Source organism: Sus scrofa, chromosome 7 (assembly GCF_000003025.6).
Source record: "Sus scrofa isolate TJ Tabasco breed Duroc chromosome 7, Sscrofa11.1, whole genome shotgun sequence".
NCBI classification, from domain to species: domain Eukaryota; kingdom Metazoa; phylum Chordata; class Mammalia; order Artiodactyla; family Suidae; genus Sus; species Sus scrofa.
Window position 1 is genome coordinate 3,823,138 of NC_010449.5, and position 19,337 is coordinate 3,842,474.

Here is a 19,337-nt window from a genome sequence, read left to right on the forward strand (position 1 = left end):
AACCTTCAGAAAGTGGACATAGAGGGAGCCTACCTCAACGTAATAAAGGCCGTATATGACAAACCCATAGCTAACATCATTCTCAACAGTGAAAAGCTGAAAAATTCCCACTGAGATCAGGAACAAGACAAGGATGTCCGCTCTTGCCACTACTATTCAACATAGTTTTGGACATCCTGGCCACAGCAATCAGAGAAGTAAAAGAGATAAAACGAATCCAAATTGGAAAGGAAGAAGTAAAACTATCACTATTTGCAGATAACATGATACTATATCTAGAGAACCCTAAAGACTCTACCAGAAAACTGTTAGAGCTCATCCACGAATTTGGCAAAGTCTCAGGATACAAAATTAATACACAGAAATCAATGGCATTTCTATATACTAACAATGAAAGATCAGAAAGAGAAATTAGGGAAGCAATCCCGTTTACCATCGCATCCAAAAGAATAAAATACCTAGGAGTAAACCTACCTAAAGAGACAAAAGACCTGTACTCTGAAAACTCTAAGACACTGAAGAAAGAAATCAAAGATGACACAAATAGATGGAAAGACATACCATGCTCTTGGGTTGGAAGAGTTATATTATCAAAATGACTATACTACCTAAGGCAATCTACAGATTCAATACAATCCCTATCAAATTACCAAGGACATTTTTCAAAGAACTCAAACAAAATATTTTAAAGTTTGTTTGGAAGCACAAAAGACCCAGAATAGCCAAAGAAATCCTGAAAAAGAAAAATGGAGCTGGAGGAATCAGGCCCCCAGACTTCAGACTATACTACAAAGCAACAGTCATCAAAACCATATGGTACTGGCACAAAGACAGAAATACAGATCAGTGAAACAGGATAGAAAGCCCAGAATTAAACCCATGCACCTACAGCCTAACTAATCTATGACAAAGGAGGCAAGAATGTACAACGGACAAAAGACAGCCGCTTCAATAAGTGGTGCTGGGAAAAGTGGACAGCCACATGTAAAAGAATAAAATTAGAACACTCCCTAACACCATACACAAAAATAAACTCAAAATGGATTAAAGACCTAGATATAAGACCAGATACTATAAAACTCTTAGAGGAAAACATAGGCCAAACACTCTCTGACATAAATGACTGCAACATCTTCTCAGATCCACCTCTTAGAGTAATGACAGTAAAAACAAAAATAAACAAATGGGACTTAATGAAACTTAAATTTCTGCACAGCAAAGGAAACTCTAAACAAAACAAAAAGACAGCCCACAGAATGGGAGAAAATCTTTGCAGATGAATCAACTGACAAGGAATTAATCTCCAAAATTTATAAACACCTCCTACAGCTCAATACCAAAAAAACAAACAACCCCATCAAAAAATGGGCAGAAGATCTAAACAGACAATTCTCCAAAGACATACGGATGGCCAAAAAAACATGAAAAGATGTTCAACATCACTCATTATTAGAGAAATGCAAATCAAAACCAGGACGAGGTACCACCTTACACCAGCCAGAATGGCCATCATCAAAAAGTCTACAAACAATAAGTGCTGGAGAGGGTGTGGAGAAAAAGGAACACTAGTACACTGTTGGTGGGATTGTAGATTGGTGCAACCACTGTGGAAAGCAGTATGGAGATGCCTCAGAAAACTCAAAATAGAACTACCATTTGATCCAGCAATCCCACTCCTGGGCATCTATCCAGAGAAAACTATGACTCTAAAAGACACATGCACTCCAATGTTCATTGCAGCACTATTTGCAATAGCCAAGACATGGAAACAACCTCAATGTCCATTGACAGCGGAGTGGTTCAAGAAGAGGTGGTACATATACACAATGGAATATGACTCAGCCATTAAAAAGAATGAAATCCTGGCATTTTTTGCAACATGGATGGACCTAGAAATTATCATGCTAAGCGAAGTCAGACAATGAGACACCAACATCAAATGCTTTCACTGACATGTGGAATCTGAAAAAAGGACAGAATGAACTTCTTTGCAGAACAGATGCTGACTCACAGACTTTGAAAAACTTATGGTCTCCAAAGGAGACAGTTTGGGGGGTGGGGGGATGTGCTTGGGTTGTGGGATGGAAATCCTGTAAAACTGGATTGTGATGATCATTGTGCAACTACAGGTGTGATAAATTCATTGAGTAATAAAAAAATTTAAAAAAGAAAGATATAGGTAAGAGAATTTAACCTAAGTCCAGAGTGGAAGAAAATACTTGTAAATCATGTATGTGATAAAGATCTTATATCCAGAATATAGTAAAAAAAAATGCTTGAAACTCAATAATAAGGAAATGAACAAAATTTAAAGGACATGGGCAAAATAGTTGAAGAGATACAACATCAAAGAAGATATCTAGACAGCAAATAAGCACAACAAAAGATGCTCAGTATCATTAGTTACAGGGAAATGCACATTACGACCACAATGAGATACTGCTACACCTATTAGAAAGTCTAAAATTGAAAAGACTGACTCTATCAAGTGTCGGGGAAAAGGCAAAGATCTGGGATTCGTCCACACCACTGGGGGGAATGTGAAATTGTAAAACCACCACAGTAGTTTCTCAAAAATTACACACACACCTACCATATGACCCCCCCAGGTATTTATTTATCTAAGAGAAATAAAAGCTCATGTCCATACCAAGACTTTCACAGGAATAGTCCTAGATTTATCTGTAAGAGGCAAAAACTGGCAACAGCCCAAATGTCCATCGACGAGTGAATGAATGAACACATGGTAGGTCACCTCTACAAAGGAAAGCTTCTCAGCCGTGAAGAGGAGGGAAGTGCTTGTGCAAACGGCAGCAAGGATGCGGCTCAAAACGAGATAAAGAAGCCAGACCCGAAATGCCCATGCGGCAGGATTCCACTTACATAAAATCAGAGATAATATCAATCCGTATGTCCAGACAGAGAGCAGAACAGTGACTGCCTGGGGGGGAGGGGGAGCAGACAAAGCAGGAAGTTGTAAAAGGGAGAAACTGAAAAGGAAACTTCTGAGCAGTGACGGGTGTGCTCATTCCTTCCATTGCGGTGACGCTTCATTGGTGCATCAAAGTATCAAACTGTGTACTTTACAGATGTGCAGTCTAAATGTCAACTATCTCAATAAAGATATAAAAAGTAAGTATCGTTTCCATCATGGCTCAGTGGTTATGAACCCGACTAGTGTCCATGAGGGCGCAGGTTCAAGCCCTGGCCTCATTCAGTGGGTTGAGGATCTGATGTTGCCATGAGCTGTGGTGTAGGTTGAAAATGCGGCTTGGATCTGGCGTGGCTGTGGCTGTGGTGTAGGCTGGCAGCTGCAGCTCCGATTCGACCCCTAGCCTGGGAACTTCCATATGCTGCAGGTTCGGCCCTAAAAAGACAAACAAATAAACAAAAAGTAAGTGTAATACTTTTCAATTAAACTAGCATCTATGGTATAAAACCATTTACAATCTTAAAAACTATATTTATTTATTTAAATATCTATTTATCTAGTTGCAATGGGGCTGATGTACATCAAATACTAATAAAGCCTATTTCTTGATGGTAAAATTTGGGGTGTTTTTTTGAGTTTTTTTTTTTAACTTTTATCTTTAAATTTTTCTGGATTGTCCGAATTCTTTTTTTAGAGAGGATTATTATACTTTTAACAAAAATAAAATAAAATAAAATAAGACTGGAAGTAGATATGCCAAGATGCTGTGTTCAATTCTTGCCGTGAGAATATATATAATTATTACTTTCTTCTTTCTACTCTTCAAACTGTTTAGAATTCTCTCAAACATTTACATCGAGGGAGAAAAGAATTAAAACTCCTTTTGTACCCAGTGGGGTGAGCTGCCTCTTTGAATTCAAAGCTTAGATCTATTAAATTTTGCATAATTATTACTTTTTCTGCTTCTTTTAAAATATATAAAGCTATTTTTCTCATCCTGCGTGCACATTTTATGTGGCTATGATAAGGTGACTTTTCTCTGTGATCAATCTATTATACTCTGTTAAATTTCAGTGTTAAAAGTTATGTTCTCATAAAGGCTAGGATTTCTGTACTGCCTGATTTTGTACCTAATTTTGTCTACAAGCGTTTTTCAAATACCCTTGGACATAAATTTTGGGCAACATGAACTAGTTTCAAAGGCGGAGAGTTAAATTTGGGAAGAACTATTCCTTGAGCAAGCGCCTCTCTGGGTTTCGTGGACCAGAGGCCCCAGGTACAATCTCATAGAGATGACTCAGTTGCAGGTGGAAGTTGCAGAGTGGATGTTACATTGTGTCCATGACACCACGGGGTTCCCGTCACTTCGGAAAACCAGTGGATTCTAATAATGTTTAACACATACAGGTCCTATGGTGTAGACATGCCATCTTGAAGTGCTTACTTCAGAAATGCAAAAATGCTATGTGCACAAAGCAACTGGTACAAGAGTATTCACAACACCTTATTCATAGCCCCAAATTGGGAACATCTCAAATGTCCATCAGCAGGTGAATGGATAGACAAACTGGGATACAGACGCCATGAAAGACTGCTCGGCCAAAGGAATAATTAAAGACATGTGCAAGAATTGATCGAGTGAAAGAAGCCAGCCCCTAACAGCACATGCGGTATGAATCCAGTTATGCGAAGTTTAAGAACAGGCAAATCTAACCTATTCTAAGAAATGAGAACAATGCTTGCTTACGGGGATATGGATTGACTTCAAGAGAGCACAGGAAATTTCTGGTAATGTCATATTTAGGCTGGGGTACCCCAATCGAAACTCGTTAAACTTTGGGAGTTCTTGTCGTGGCTCAGTGGAAACAAACCTGACTGGTATTTATGAGGATGTGGGTTCAATCCCCGGCCCCGCTTAACCGGTTAAGGCTCAGGCATTGCAGTGAACTGTAGTGTAGGTGGAAGATGTGGCTTGGATCTGGCATTGCTGTGGCTGTGGTGTAGGTGGGCAGCCATCACTCTGATCTGCCCCCTAGCCTGGGATCTTCCATATGCCGCAGGCATGGCCCTTAAAAAAACAAAAAACCAAACAAAAAACCCCCAGCTCATGGAACTTTGCATTTGCATTTAATATCCATACATTTCACTGTATGTTAACTTTCCTTCAACAATAACAAAAAACCTGTGCATGAACCCTACCCTATATTGTGAAGCCTATAACCACTTGTTCTGCAAATGTGCTTTGGTTCATATACTTGACACAGACTCTGATGGGAAGGATTAATTAGATTCTTTTTTTTTTTCATGAAAGTCATTACAACTAGAATTATTAACCTTGTCTCCCTTAGTAACTGAGGATTCTTAGCCCAAACATATTTTACTAATTGATAATCATGAAAGAAATAAAACATGGCCTGGGGGATTTTAAGCTTCAAAGCACTGTCTGCTTTTTTTCATTGCTAATCCACTGCTTCGTGGGGCAGGGCTGGTACATAGTATAGGCCTCCAAAAATATCTGAATGAAAGGATGAATGGATGGATGATGGATGGATGGATAGATGGATGGGAAAGGCGACGAGCAGAGCCTGAGAGGATAGGAGGAAGTCAAAGGAGAGGGGCAGGAGAGAGGGCGAGAACGGACTGAGAGTGCTTAGACCTGCGAGGGCGTATCCAAAAAGGCTGGGCTGGCTTCACTGCATTTCTGTTTGTCCGTCCTGGGGATGCCTGGCCCCAGACCAGAGCGGTCCTGACTGTGGAGCGTGGAAGCAGTGCTGGAAACCAACCCCATGTTTCAGAAATAGCCCGTGTGATTACAAAATAGATGCAGCATTGAAACCTCATTCCAGGAAGCAATTCGGGGAAAGCAGAGGTTTAGATTGGCTGTGATTATCGCATTCGAGAGATGGCCTGAAATAAATGTCTGTTTTTCTCCAAAAAACATGGGGAAGACAGGCATAAGAAATGCAACCCTAATAGCTGAGAAGCCAAGCCGTTTGCCCAGAAACAGAAACTTCATTACCTTGCGGGCTTTTACCATAAGAGGAAAAGAAATGATATCTGAACAGTTCATTGTTCCTCCACCCCCCCCCTCCAACCCTAAAGAGAAGGATTGAATAAGACAGGGCTTGTAAAAGGCACTACATTCGTACCCAAGGAGCTCATATGATATGGGGAGAGGACAGGGAGAGGGCAAACCCAGAGGAAACAGAACATCGTGTGTGGAACAGGTGGGCCAGGTAACCTGAGATCCATTTCCAGGTCCACGAGTGACCTTGGATAAGTCACTTAACTTCCTGATACTGCTGTCTCTTCATCTACACCTTGGTTATTTGCGAAACAGATGCAATTCCTCTAAGTTGCTTGTGAAAACAATTTCGGTTAGGTAAATCCTATTTTCCTACTGGCTTCCAATATATTTGTCAATAGTTAAAAATTCTTTACTAAACAGAAATGAAAATCCCTGGTGAATGAGGCGACCTTACGGTATTGTATGTAATTTGAAATCTGCAAGAGATTGTGCCGACTCCGTGCCTCTCATTCAACACTGGAGTCCCTTGGTCATTCCTCAATGGAAGGAAGCCCTCCTGCACTCCTGGGTACCTTGACTCCAATTTTAACAGTTAAAAAATCTTATTAGAACAACTCATCCGACTCAACAACAACAAAACAAACAACCCAGTTGAAAAATGGGCAGAAACAGACATGTCTCCAAAGAAGACATATGGATGGCTAGTAGGCACATGAAAAGATGCTCAACATCACTAATTATTAGAGAAACGCAAATCCAAACTACAATGAGGTACCACCTTATATCGGTCAGAATGGCCATCGTCAAGAAGTCTACAAATAACAAATGCTGGAGAGGGTGTGGAGAAAAGGGAACCCCCCTAACAGCCACTTGGAAAACAGTAGGGAGGTCCTCAGAAAACTAACACAGAACTACCATATGATCCAGCAACCCCACTCCTGGGCATCTATCTGGACAAAACTATAATTCAAAAAGAAACATGTGCCCGTATGTTCACTGCCGCACTCTTCACAATAGCCAAGACATGGACACAACCTAAATGTCCATTGACAGATGAATGGAGTAAGAAGATGTAGTTCCTATATACAATGGAATACCGTTCAGCCATAAAAAGAACAAAATGATGGCATTTACAGCAACATAGATGCAACTAGAGACTCTCATACTAAGTGAAGTAAGTCAGAAAGAGAAGGACAAACACCACATGATATCACTTTTACGTGGAATCTAAAATAGGGCATAAACGAACCTGTCCATAAAACAGAAACAGACTCCCAGACGTGGAGCACAGATTTGGGGTTGCCAAGGTGAAGGGAGAGGGAGTGGATGGACCGGGAGTTTGGGGTTAGTAGATGCAAACTAGTCCATGTAGAATGGATAAACAATGAGACCCTGCTGTGCAGCACAGGGAACTCTATCCAATTTCCTGGGATAGACCATGATGGAAGACAGCATACGGAGAAGAATGCATATATATGTGTGTATGACTGGGTCACTTTGCTGGGCAGCAGAAATCAGCACAACACTGTAAATCAACCACACTTTCATAAAAGGTAAAACAGAAAATCTCACTAGAGTTAGCATTTTCCCCTTCGGGGCTACGATCACCTTTTTCGTTAATCCTAACTGGTAGATTCCCCCAAAGCTGTCCCCTGCGGCCGCTCTTGCCGACTGAGACACGGGACCGCTGGGAAGGCTATCAAATGCATCGGAGGCGTCCTGATTTTTCCTGTTACCCCAAAGTGAGGGATGCTACTCTCGACATTCCTGGGTATGAGTCATGGAAAAAGAAAAGAACAATGTCAAACAAGAAAGGAGACAGGGTCAGAGCTTCCGAAAGTCTGAATGGAGCTGAAATCCACCAGGGAGCCTGCATCTGGCAATGGTCCCCAGCCTGCGAGTCACTGCCACTCCCCCAAAACACAAATGGAGGTCACTTCTTTGCCCTCGCACGGGGGAAGTCACATTCAATGGGCTGGCACTGAATCTACTACTTCCCTTGGAAGTTCTGTTTGGCAATTGGATAAATCTTTCATGTAAGAATGAGGAAACAAATGATTATTACATAATCATGCTTTTCTAATAGATGGCACTTTTCTAAAACTAAGATCCACCCGGGGAATTGCATGGTTGGGTTTCTCAGTGGGGGAAAGGGCGGGCACTGGACAATGGCCCGTGAGCACACGAGTCCTCGGGTTTCCCCAGGACAGCTCACCCTGAGAAAGGGGGTTTTAGCGGCTTATCAACCGAAGGAGCAGTCACAGAGTGCTTTGCCATTTCTACCATTTTTAAAACGAAATTGGTAGGGAGCTGAGCTGTGGTGGGAGTGTATGATCACAGGGAACAGACTTCAGGAATCTATTTCTGATTCTGAAGTTTGCTGGGGTATCGCTGAGGGGTGGAATTTCTAACCCAAGTGAATTTTTCAAGGTGGTCTGAATAGTTGAAACGGTTTGGGGCAGGAGGAGGCTTCGGCTGAATGTGAAGCTCTCTATGAGAAGACAAAGAAAACACCTGGGGAAAATAAAAAACACGGCCTTCCAGCAGCTGCCGGTGGAGCTGCTTGGCCAAGTATCAAAGGAGAGACGTCACGACCGTCTTTTCGGGCGTGGAAAGGGGAAAAGACTGCCTGAGCACTGGGACAAGGAGACGGGGAAGAGACGGACCACGCGGAAAACCACATTATCTTCAGTTTATCTGTGAGTGGGTCAGAAGCTCTCAAGCCCATTCTGCCTCCAATGGCCTCAGTCATTCACCTTGTTTCAGGCCCTAGGAAACCCCAGGACCCACCCTCACTGGTGGTCAGTTTGATTTACTAGCTGGAGTTCAAGATTTTTTTTTTTTTATCACGCTAAAGAGTACACCAAACATCGATTGGTTAAAAAAAGTTCCATCTTGAGTTCCCCAAAGGCGCAGTTTGAATTGAGTATTAATGGGAATTAATGATGGCATCGTGGTTCGATACTAGCAGAAGACCAGGGTTAAAAATAAAAGTGTACACCTCGAGGGAAGCAAGAAAGTCCAGGCTGGTAACAGTGTAAAGGCTGGAATTTAAAATATGTAACTGGAGTTCCCGCGGTGGCTCAGCGGTAACGAACCCGACTAGCATCCGTGAGGACTCAGGTTCGATCCCTGACATTGCTCAGTGGGTTAAGGATCCGGTGTTGCCATGAGCTGCGGTGTAGGTCAGACACAGCTCAGATCCCACGTGGCTGTGGCTGTAGTGTAGGCTGGCGGCTACATCTCTGATTCAACCCCTAGCCCGGAAACTTCCATATGCCTCAGGTGCAGCCCAAGAAAGAAAAAAAAATGTAACTAGTATATTGACATTTTTTTCTTCTTCCTTCCAAAATTTCTCCAAAATGTCCCCTTGTTTGATTCTTTTAAAGTATAATTAAATCAAATAAGTCCCCAGAGGAGCAAATGTCCCCCAACTACATTTTCCCGCAGTGCTTTCGGTGACTGGTGATTTGGGTAAAATTTCCACCATGGAAAAAGGGGTTCTAGGAATAATAATGTGGCTTATTATTGCTCTGCCCTAGTCAGCCATCTTCCCAGCCCTTCATCCAATCCCAACACGTGTCAGGACCTGCTTTGTCCTCAGAGCAGAGCTTGAGACGTCCTCTTCCCCGTACGACTCTATGCTTATTTTGTCAGAGACTTCGCCATACTTTGCGGGAATGTTTTACTCACTTGCCTGCCTTCTCTGTTAGACTGGAAGAGCTGGGAAGGCAGAAACGCTATTTTGTATACAACTGTACCCTAGTGCTTAGACTGCAGATCCTCCGTAAATACTTGCTGAATGAATGAGTTCATACTGAGCCTTTTACTACCATCAGCCATCACCAGCACCATCACCAATACCGCCAAACCACACCACCAGCACCATCACCAATACCGCCAAGCCACACCACCAGCACCATCACCAATACCGCCAAACCACACCACCGGCACCATCACCAATACCGCCAAGCCACACCACCGGCACCATCACCAATACCGCCAAACCACACCACCGGCACCATCACCAATACCGCCAAACCACACCACCGGCCCCATCACCAATACCGCCAAACCACACCACCGGCCCCATCACCAATACCGCCAAACCACACCACCGGCACCATCACCAATACCGCCAAGCCACACCACCGGCACCATCACCAATACCGCCAAGCCACACCACCGGCACCATCACCAATACCGCCAAGCCACACCACCGGCACCATCACCAATACCGCCAAGCCACACCACCGACACCATCACCAATACCGCCAAGCCACACCACCGGCACCATCACCAATACCGCCAAGCCACACCACCGGCACCATCACCAATACCGCCAAGCCACACCACCGGCACCATCACCAATACCGCCAAACCACACCACCGGCACCATCACCAATACCGCCAAGCCACACCACCGGCACCATCACCAATACCACCATTAAACCATTTCACCATCACCATTACCGTCAGCGCCACCATAACTGTCACCACCGCCACAACCATCGGACAATCACCAAATCACGTGTGACACCTGATCCTCTTGGGGAACCTTTCCCCAGGGACCCAGTGCCTCTGGCTATTTAGATCCTTTCTTCAGTGTTTCAAAACTCATCTGTTCTGGAGCCCACTCCCTCGGGTCTCGGTTTTCCAGGAGATACCCACTTCACTTGCTGTAGTCGCTGTGTTATTATTATGGGCACTAACGTGTTGGTGGAGGCCCTCTAAGGTAATATGACTGAGAGCAAGGATGGTCTCTGACTTCAGCTCTGTCACTTATTTGCTGTGTGACCTTGAGTGGCCTCATTCCTGCACCACCGTGGTAAAGACCGGGCAGACCCCTGGAGAGTCCCAGATCGCACATGCTGGCGCTGCGGGCATCACGGCACAGATCTCCTATTAATCAGCCTCAACCCGAACGAGTGCACCTGCACCGAGGCGGCGGGATGTCAGAGCTTCCACAGTGAACAAACAAGCGGTATTTGCAGGAACGCGGCCGCTGCGGCAGCTCGTCTCCCTGGAGAACTTCTCTGCCCAGAGTTCCTGGCAGATCCAATCAGTCATGGGGCAGACACAGGCAGGGACCAGGGGCCACTCAGTGGCAAAGGCCAGGTTGTCGTCACCGTCTCTCCTTCCCCTGGGACCCAGCTGTTTTTGTCCCAGGCACAGCACACCTGTTTTGACAGTCTGATGGGGCTCAGAGTTCATGCCTGGTTTCTTCACAACAATTCAGGGCCAGTGATGGAAAGCTTTGTTGGTGCCCTGTTGAGTGAAATAAGTTTTCAGATGGCACAAAGCATCCTTCTAAAAGTCTCCTGGCACATTTCCTGGCAACGGTCCTCGTGGGGACTTGTCACATCGGACAGGAGGTGGAAAGCAAAGAGCAATCAGGCAACGTAATTGAAAGGAGGAAGTATAACTCTGGGAAAGTTTCCTCCTCTTCTTAACTTTCCTCTTTTTAAAAAAAGTCTCTCTCTTAAATCAATCTGCAGTATAGCTTTGGTAGAATGCACCACTCAATATTTAGAAAAGCCTAAATGAAAGTTTGCTTATATAAGGTTACAGCATCTCAGGACCAATCCCCAGACAATGAGATTACAGGCGCTTCAGACTTTCTTTCTCCTGGGAAAATCCAACAGCCCAAGGCTGTCCAGATTGTCATAAACTTGGCTGATGTCACATCAAAGTGAAGTAATGGCAACTCCAAATAAGAACTAAATAAGATACTGGATTTATAAAGGGAAAAAATAGGAGAAATAAGAATACTGTTTTGAAGAAGAAAAGGGTATTCTTGCTGCCGCCAGGAATAGCCAAGGTGATCTGAGTACAGAGACGAAGTTTCCTTCTAACGATGACGTGGGGGCTGGAGAGCGTGAGCCTTTTGTCCTGGTCACCTGAAGAGTCAGAACGGAGGGGTCTGATGTGACCTGGGCCAGGGCCAGCCCCCATGCTGCTCCTTCCACTTTCTCTTCCATAGAAGAATGAAAAGCAGCAGGTTTTGAAGACAGGAAAGGAGGCAGCTTCTCCCCGCAAACCAGAAGAGTGGGTATGTCCATTGCACGGGCAGAGGAACTGAGCCACAAACGGATTTAGTGCCGTGGTCCTCGCTGGGGTGACCTGACCCCTAGGGGATAGTTGGAAATATCTGAAGACCTTCTTGGTTGGCACAGCTGGTGGGGGAAGGTGTGACTGGCATCTCTGGGGTAGAAGCCAAGTATGCTGCTAAGTATCCTCCGAAGACCTGCCCAGGGTGGTAAACTCTGGGCAATACTTTTCCCTGGGACTGTAAAGCCACACTACTGTCATCATCGTTAGAAAGTTCGCCAGTTAGTAGGCGGGTGCTCGATGCTAGATGTTATTTATTACCATTGTCTGTGCCCATCTAGCATCGAGCACCCACCCACTTCCTGCAAATTCCTTGCCAATCAATCCTCCGTGCTGGGCTTCCCTGTGACTGCAGGAAGTACATCGGCCTTTGGGACCCCTGTCTTCTGCGCTTGCCTCCTGCCCCCACTCTGCCCTCTGCAGGTGCCCAGCCAGGGCCAGGTGGCTCATCCCTCCTCCTTCCAGGCAGTAACTGAGCCCAGGAAATGTCTGCTTTCCATCCCTTTCGTCTTGGCATGAACTGGAGTCAGTGTGTCACCCCTTCCAGAGAATCTGCAGGTTGCGATGTGCAAGGTATCCTCTTCCAGCATTTGTATCCCAAGAAAGGCATTTCCTGCCTCCGTGACCAGGCTGGGAGATGACTCAGAAGCACTCCTAAAACGACTGTCCAGCTCCCTCTGTTCTTCCAGAAGTCCGCATGAGCCCCCTAGAAAACACGCAGGCCCATCTGCTTGGAACCAGGATATAGGCTAGGCTCCAGCAACTTCAGAACATCTTTCTGAGCTCTCCAAATACATCTTCTCTATTTAAAAAAAAATTTAATGAAAGTATGGTTGACGGACAATGTTGTGTTAATTTCTGCTGTACAGCAAGGTGACCCACTCATGAGAGATATATTCTTTATCTCATACTAGCTCCCATCATGGTCTATCACAAGTGACTGGACAGAGCTCCCTGTGCTGTACAGTAGGACCTCACTGCTTGTCCATTCTACATGTAACGGCTTGCATCTTCTCACACTGTAGGGCAAATCTTTCATTGAGAAATTGGAGGGGTTTTCTGTTTCGTTTTGTTTCTGTCTTTGCTTACCTTTACTCAGCAGTTTCATGATGGATTTCTAGAATCTGTGAACAGGAGAGGAACTCCCCGAATAACCAGAAAACAACTGATTTTTGGATAAAGTTTCATCATTTTAATTGATTTTGGGAGGCTCAACATTTTAATTTCTAGAATCATTATAACCGCGTGGATTTCGGAAAGATTCACAGAGCCTTTCTAAGGTTGAGGCGATAACAGATGTAAAAAGATTTTGAAAACTATCCAACCCGGATTTTGTGTTTGTGAACAGCGGTGTCAGTGGAAACAGATTATTTCCCAGGGTGGGGGCCTCGCCCCTAACACCCAAGGCCTCCCCCCCTCCCAAAATATAACCAAAGCAAACCAGCACCCAAACAGATTCTGTCCAGTTCTGAATCTCATAAGTGGGTTATAGATTTTCAAAATTAGAACTTCATAGGCTTTTTATGATTAATAAAATTTCAAGGCAATTTGCATTTGGATTATGTGCTTAGTGATATTCCACTTGGGCAGCTGCCGCTACAGAAAGTACTGGGTTAGCTGCTTCATGTTTGCCTTGCTCTTGCTTCGGCTTGGGTTAGGCAGTGATTTCTAGATTAGGAGAAATACACACAGCATGTGAGTAAGCTTGGGCTGAGGAGCCTGCCATTTCAGATTGCTCAAGAAGGAATTCATTTACATCCAACCACTGCTTCCCCTCTCACCGAAAACCTGTCGTGATGACTTCAAAGGAGAAGAAAGGGGAAAACTTGTTTGTGAAACAGGAGAAACAGTGATTGACTGCAGGTCGAATGTATGCTGTAGGCAGTTATGAAGAAATCACCAATAGGCGTTCCCGTCGTGGCACAGTGGCTAACGACTCCGACTAGGAACCACGAGATTGCGGGTTCGATCCCTGGCCTTGCTCAGTGGGTGAAGGATCCGGCGTTGCCCTGAGCTGTGGTGTAGGTCGAAGACACAGCTCGGATCTGGCGTTGCTGTGGCTGTGGCGTAGGCCGGCGGCTATAGCTCTGATTAGACCCCTAGCCTGGGAACCTCCATATACTGCTGGTGCGGCCCTAAAAGGACAAAAGACAAAAAAAAAAAAAAAAAAAAAAAAAAAAATCACCAATCAATAAAACCAAGAGCTGGTTCTTTGAAAAGGTAAACAAAATTGACAAACCTCTGGCCAGCCTCACCGAGAAGATGAAAGAAAAAACTCAAATAAACAAAATAAGAAATGAAAAAGGATAAATCACAACAGATACTACAGAAATACAAAAAACCATAAGAGAATACTATGAACAATTATATGCCAACATATTTGACAATCTAGAAGAAATGGACAATTTCTAGAGACTTACAGCCTGCCAAAACTCAATCAAGAAGAAATAGATGAACTGAACAGACCAATCACTAGAAATGAAATTGAATATGTAATAAAAACACTCCCTACAAACAAAATTCCAGGACCAGATGGCTTCACAGGTGAATTCTACCAAACATTCAAAGAGGAACTTAGACCCACTCTTCTTAAACTTTTCCAAATGGTCGAAGAAGAAGGAACACTCCCAAAGACATTCTATGAAGCCACCATCACCCTAATACCAAAACCAGACAAAGATACTACTAAAAAAAGAAAATTATAGGCCAATATCTTTGATGAATATAGGTGCAAAAATTCTCAACACAAATTTAACCAACCGAATCCAGCAACATATAAAAAGATCATACACCATAACCAAGTGGGATTCATCCCAGGTTCACAAAGATGGTTCAACATACACAAATCAATCAATGTCACACACCACATTGACAAAAGAAAAGTCAAAAATCATATGATCATCTCAATAGATGCAGAAAAAGCATCTGACAAAGTCCAACATCCATTCATGATAAAAACTCTTACCAAAGTGGGTACAGAGAGAACATACCTCAACATAATAAAAGCCATTTACAACAAACCCACAGCAAATATAATCCTCAATGGAGAAAAGCTGAAAGCCTTCCCACTCAAATCTGGAACAAGACAAGGATGCCCACTCCCACCACTGTTATTCAACACAGTATTGGAAATCCCAGCCACAGCAATCAGACAAACAAAAAAAACAGAATGTATCCTAACCCAATCCTCTGTCCATGGACATTTGGGTTGTTTCCATGTCTTGGCGATTGTGAACAGAGCTGCAGTGAACATGCGGGTGCATGTGTCTTTTTTCAAGAAAGTTTTGTCTGGATATGTGCCCAAGAGTGGGACTCCTGGGTCATATAGTAATTCTATATTTAGTTTTCTGAGGTATCTCTGTACTGTTCTCCATAGCAGTCGTAGCAGCTTACATTCCCACCAACAGTGCAGGAGGGTTCCCTTTTCTCCACACCCCCTCCAGCATTTGTTATTTGTGGACTTATGAATGATGGCCATTCTGACTGGTGTGAGGTGGTATCTCGTGGTGGTTTTGATTTGCATTGCCATAATGGAAAAAAGTAAAAATCATTATATATAAAAAAAGAGTTTCAAAATAAAGGGAGCAGAGTTTGATAGAAAAAAAAAGAAATAAAAGGTATACAAATTGAAAAGAAGAGGTAAAACTGTCACTGTATGCAGATGACATGATACTATATATAGAAAACTCTAACGAATCCACATGAAAACTACTCAAACTAATCAATGAATTCAGCAAAATAGCAGGATACAAGATTAACATTCAGAAATTGGTCACATTTCTGTATACTAACAATGAAATATTGGAAAAGGAATACAGGAGTTCCCGTCGTGGCGCAGTGGTTAACGAATCCGACTGGGAACCATGAGGTTGCGGGTTCGGTCCCTGCCCTTGCTCATTGGGTTAACGATCCGGCGTTGCGTGAGCTGTGGTGTAGGTTGCAGATGCGGCTTGGATCCCGTGTTGCTGTGGCTCTGGTGTAGGCCGGTGGCTACAGCTCCGATTCAACCCCTAGCCTGGGAACCTCCATATGCCGTGGGAGCGGCCCAAGAAATAGCAACAACAACAACAACAAAAGATAAAAAGAAAAAAAAAAAAAAAAAAAAAGAAAGAAAAAAGAAAAGGAATACAAAATTCCCTTTTAAAATCACACCCCAAAAAGTCAAATACTTGGGAATAAACCTGACCAAGGAGGTGAAAGACTTATATGCTGAGAACTATAAAACATTAATCAAGGAAATTAAAGAGGATTCAAAGAAATGGAAAGATATCCCGTGCTTCTGGGTTGGAAAAATTAATATTGTAAAAATGGCCATATTACCCAAAGCAATCTACAGATTCAGTGCAATCCCTATCAAATTACCCATGACATTTTTCACAGAACTAGAACAAACAATCCAAAAATTTATATGGAAACATAAAGGACCCAGGATTGCCAAAGCAATTCTGAGGAACAAACACCAAGCAGGAGGCATAACTCTCCCAGACTTCAGGCAATATTACAAAGCCGCAGTCATCAAGACAGTGTGGTACTGGTACCAAAACAGACATACAGACCAGTGGAACAAAATAGAGAACCAGAAATAAACCCAGACACCTATGGTCAATTAATCTTCGACAAAGGAGTCAAGAATATAAAACAGGAAAAAGATAGTCTTTTCAGAAAGTGGTGCTGGGAAAACTAGACAGCCCTATGTAAATCAATGAAACTGGAACAGACCCTCAAAACACGCACAAAAATAAACTCAAAAAGCTTAAAGATTTAAACATAAGACAAGACACCATCAAATCCTAGAAGAAAACATAGGCAAAACATTCTCTGACATCAACCTTACAAATGTTTTCTCAGGTCAGTCTCCCAAGGCAACAGAAATAAAAGCAAAAATAAACCAATGGGACCTAATCAAACTGACACACTTTTGCACAGCAAGGAAACCATAAAGAACAAAACCAAAGCCAAAAGACGACTTACAGCATGGGAGAAAATAGTTTCGAATGATACAAGTGACAAGGGCTTAATCTCTAAAATATAAATAATGTACAATTCAACAGCAAAAAAACCAACAACCCAATCTGAAAGATGGGAAAGGACTTAAATAGACATTTCTCCAAAGGAGATGTACAGATGGCCAACAAGCACATGAAAAAATGCTCCACATCACTGATTACTAGAGAAATGCAAATCAAAACTACTATGATGTACCACCTCACACCAGTCAGAATGGCCATCATTAATAAGTCCACAAATAACAAATGCTGGAGGGGGTGTGGAGAAAAGGGAACCCTCCTGCACTGTTGGTGGGAATGTAAGCTGCTACGACTGCTATGGAGAACAGTATGGGGGTACCTCAGAAAACTAAATATAGAATTACTATATGACCCAGGAATCCCACCTTGGGCACATATCCAGACAAAACTTTCTTGAAAAAAGACACATGTACCCGCATGTTCACTGCAGCTCTATTCACAATCGCCAAGACATGGAAACAACCCAAATGTCCATGGACAGAGGACTGGATTAGAAGATGTGGTGTATATATACACAATGGAATACTACTCAGCCACAGAAAAGAACAAAATAATGCCATATGCGGCAACCTGGATGGAACTAGAGACTCTCATCCTAAGTGAAGTAAGTCAGAAAGAGAAAAGACAAATACCATATGATATCACTTATCTGGAATCTAATATACGGCACAAATGAACCTTCGCACAGAAAGGAAAATCATGGACTTGGAGAACAGCCTTGTGGTTGCCAAGGGGGAGGGGGAAGGAGTGGGATAGATGGGGAGTCTGGGGTTGATAGATGCAAACTATTGCCTTGGGAATGGATGGGCAATGAGATCCTGCTGTGTAGCACTGGGAACTGTATCTAGTCACTTATGATGGAGCGTGATAATGTGAGAAAAAGAATGTATACATGTATGTGTGACTGGGTCACCTTGCTGTACAGTAGAAAATTGACAGAACACTGTAAACCAGCTATAATGGAAAAAACAAAAATCATAAAAAAAAGAAATTGCCAAATTCTTTAGAATTCTGTCTTTTCACTCCACAACATAAATAACAAGAGACAACAAAACTACCCTTAGACGTCAGGGCATTTTTCGGGTCATGTCCAGGGCATGTGGACATTCCTGGGCCAGGGATTGAACCGCACCACAGCAGTGACAACTCTGGAACTTTATTTAGCCCACTGAGCCACCAGGAAACTCCCCCATGTTATTTTTTACCTTCTTTAAGATTCTACTTTTCTTAAATTTACATGTAGCCTTAGTTCTTAATAAAACGATCTTTGTTCTGGATTTAAACAGAAATTACATTTCCCATCATTCTCAGTCTAACGTTTGTCTATAAACAATATTTGATTTTATTTAATTCAAATTAAACTCGAAGATATTCTTGCAGAGAGATTTTTCGTAAGACTTAAGAAAATTGGTAACAAAAGGACAATTTTTTGCTCAGTCTTTGAATGAAATAGCACCTAGCTTGACATTTTTTTAGTCCTGTTTTGCTCATAAAGCAGATCTGATATGCTTTCATGCACCACGGGCAGGGTCTGTGCGCTCCGCGTGTCAGCAGAGTCCAGGGCTGTGCAGGACCTGGCAACCGGCTTACCCGCCGCCCTCACCTCACCCCGACCTTCTCGCTCAGGAGAACTGTGTCTCCTCTCTCAGGAAGCTGTCCCACTGCAGGATCTGTGCATTCTCGAAGCTGTTTCAGCATCCCCTGCACAGACCAGCATGGAAGGTTAAAAGAAGAAAAGTCTAGATTCAGAGTCAGTGGACCTGGGTTCCAGCTGATGCTTTGTCCCCAACAAACTGTCATCACAGGGTTTCAGGACTTATAAAACAGCAGAGTGATGCTACCCCTTTCCATTTATCTCATGTGATTATTGGGAAGAATCAATACCCCCCCCGTTTTTTTTGCTTTTTTAGGGCTGCACCTGCAGCATATGGAAGTTCCTAAGGCTAGGGGTCAAACTGGAGCTGCACCGGCAGGCCTACCTACGCCACAGCCACAGCCACGCCGGATCCTTAACCCACTGAGTAAGGCCAGGGATCGAACCCACACCTTCATGGGTACTAGTCAGGTTCTTATTTTCAGGAACTCCTCAATACCCCTTCCTTAAACTATAAAGCCCTGGGGTGAGGTATCAATATAACAGAAGCTATGATTAGTCATTTATTTCTTTACTTGGACTATGGGTGTGAAAATGTAGACAGGATGTGTCTTGCACTTTTTTTTTTTTTTTTTTTTTTGGTCC

The 19,337-nt window shown here is 43.2% G+C and overlaps 1 protein-coding gene and 1 non-coding gene across 2 annotated transcripts in view; both read right to left on the reverse strand.

The window, feature by feature from the left end:
• F13A1 (coagulation factor XIII A chain) overlaps positions 1-19,337 on the reverse strand; it is a 149,508-nt gene that overhangs the window by 71,848 nt on the left and 58,323 nt on the right. The gene's annotated exons all lie outside the window — the stretch shown is intronic.
• Positions 12,289-12,376, reverse strand: MIR9841 (microRNA 9841). Its single transcript, NR_128528.1, has one exon. It is a non-coding gene; the product is annotated as a microRNA 9841 (primary transcript).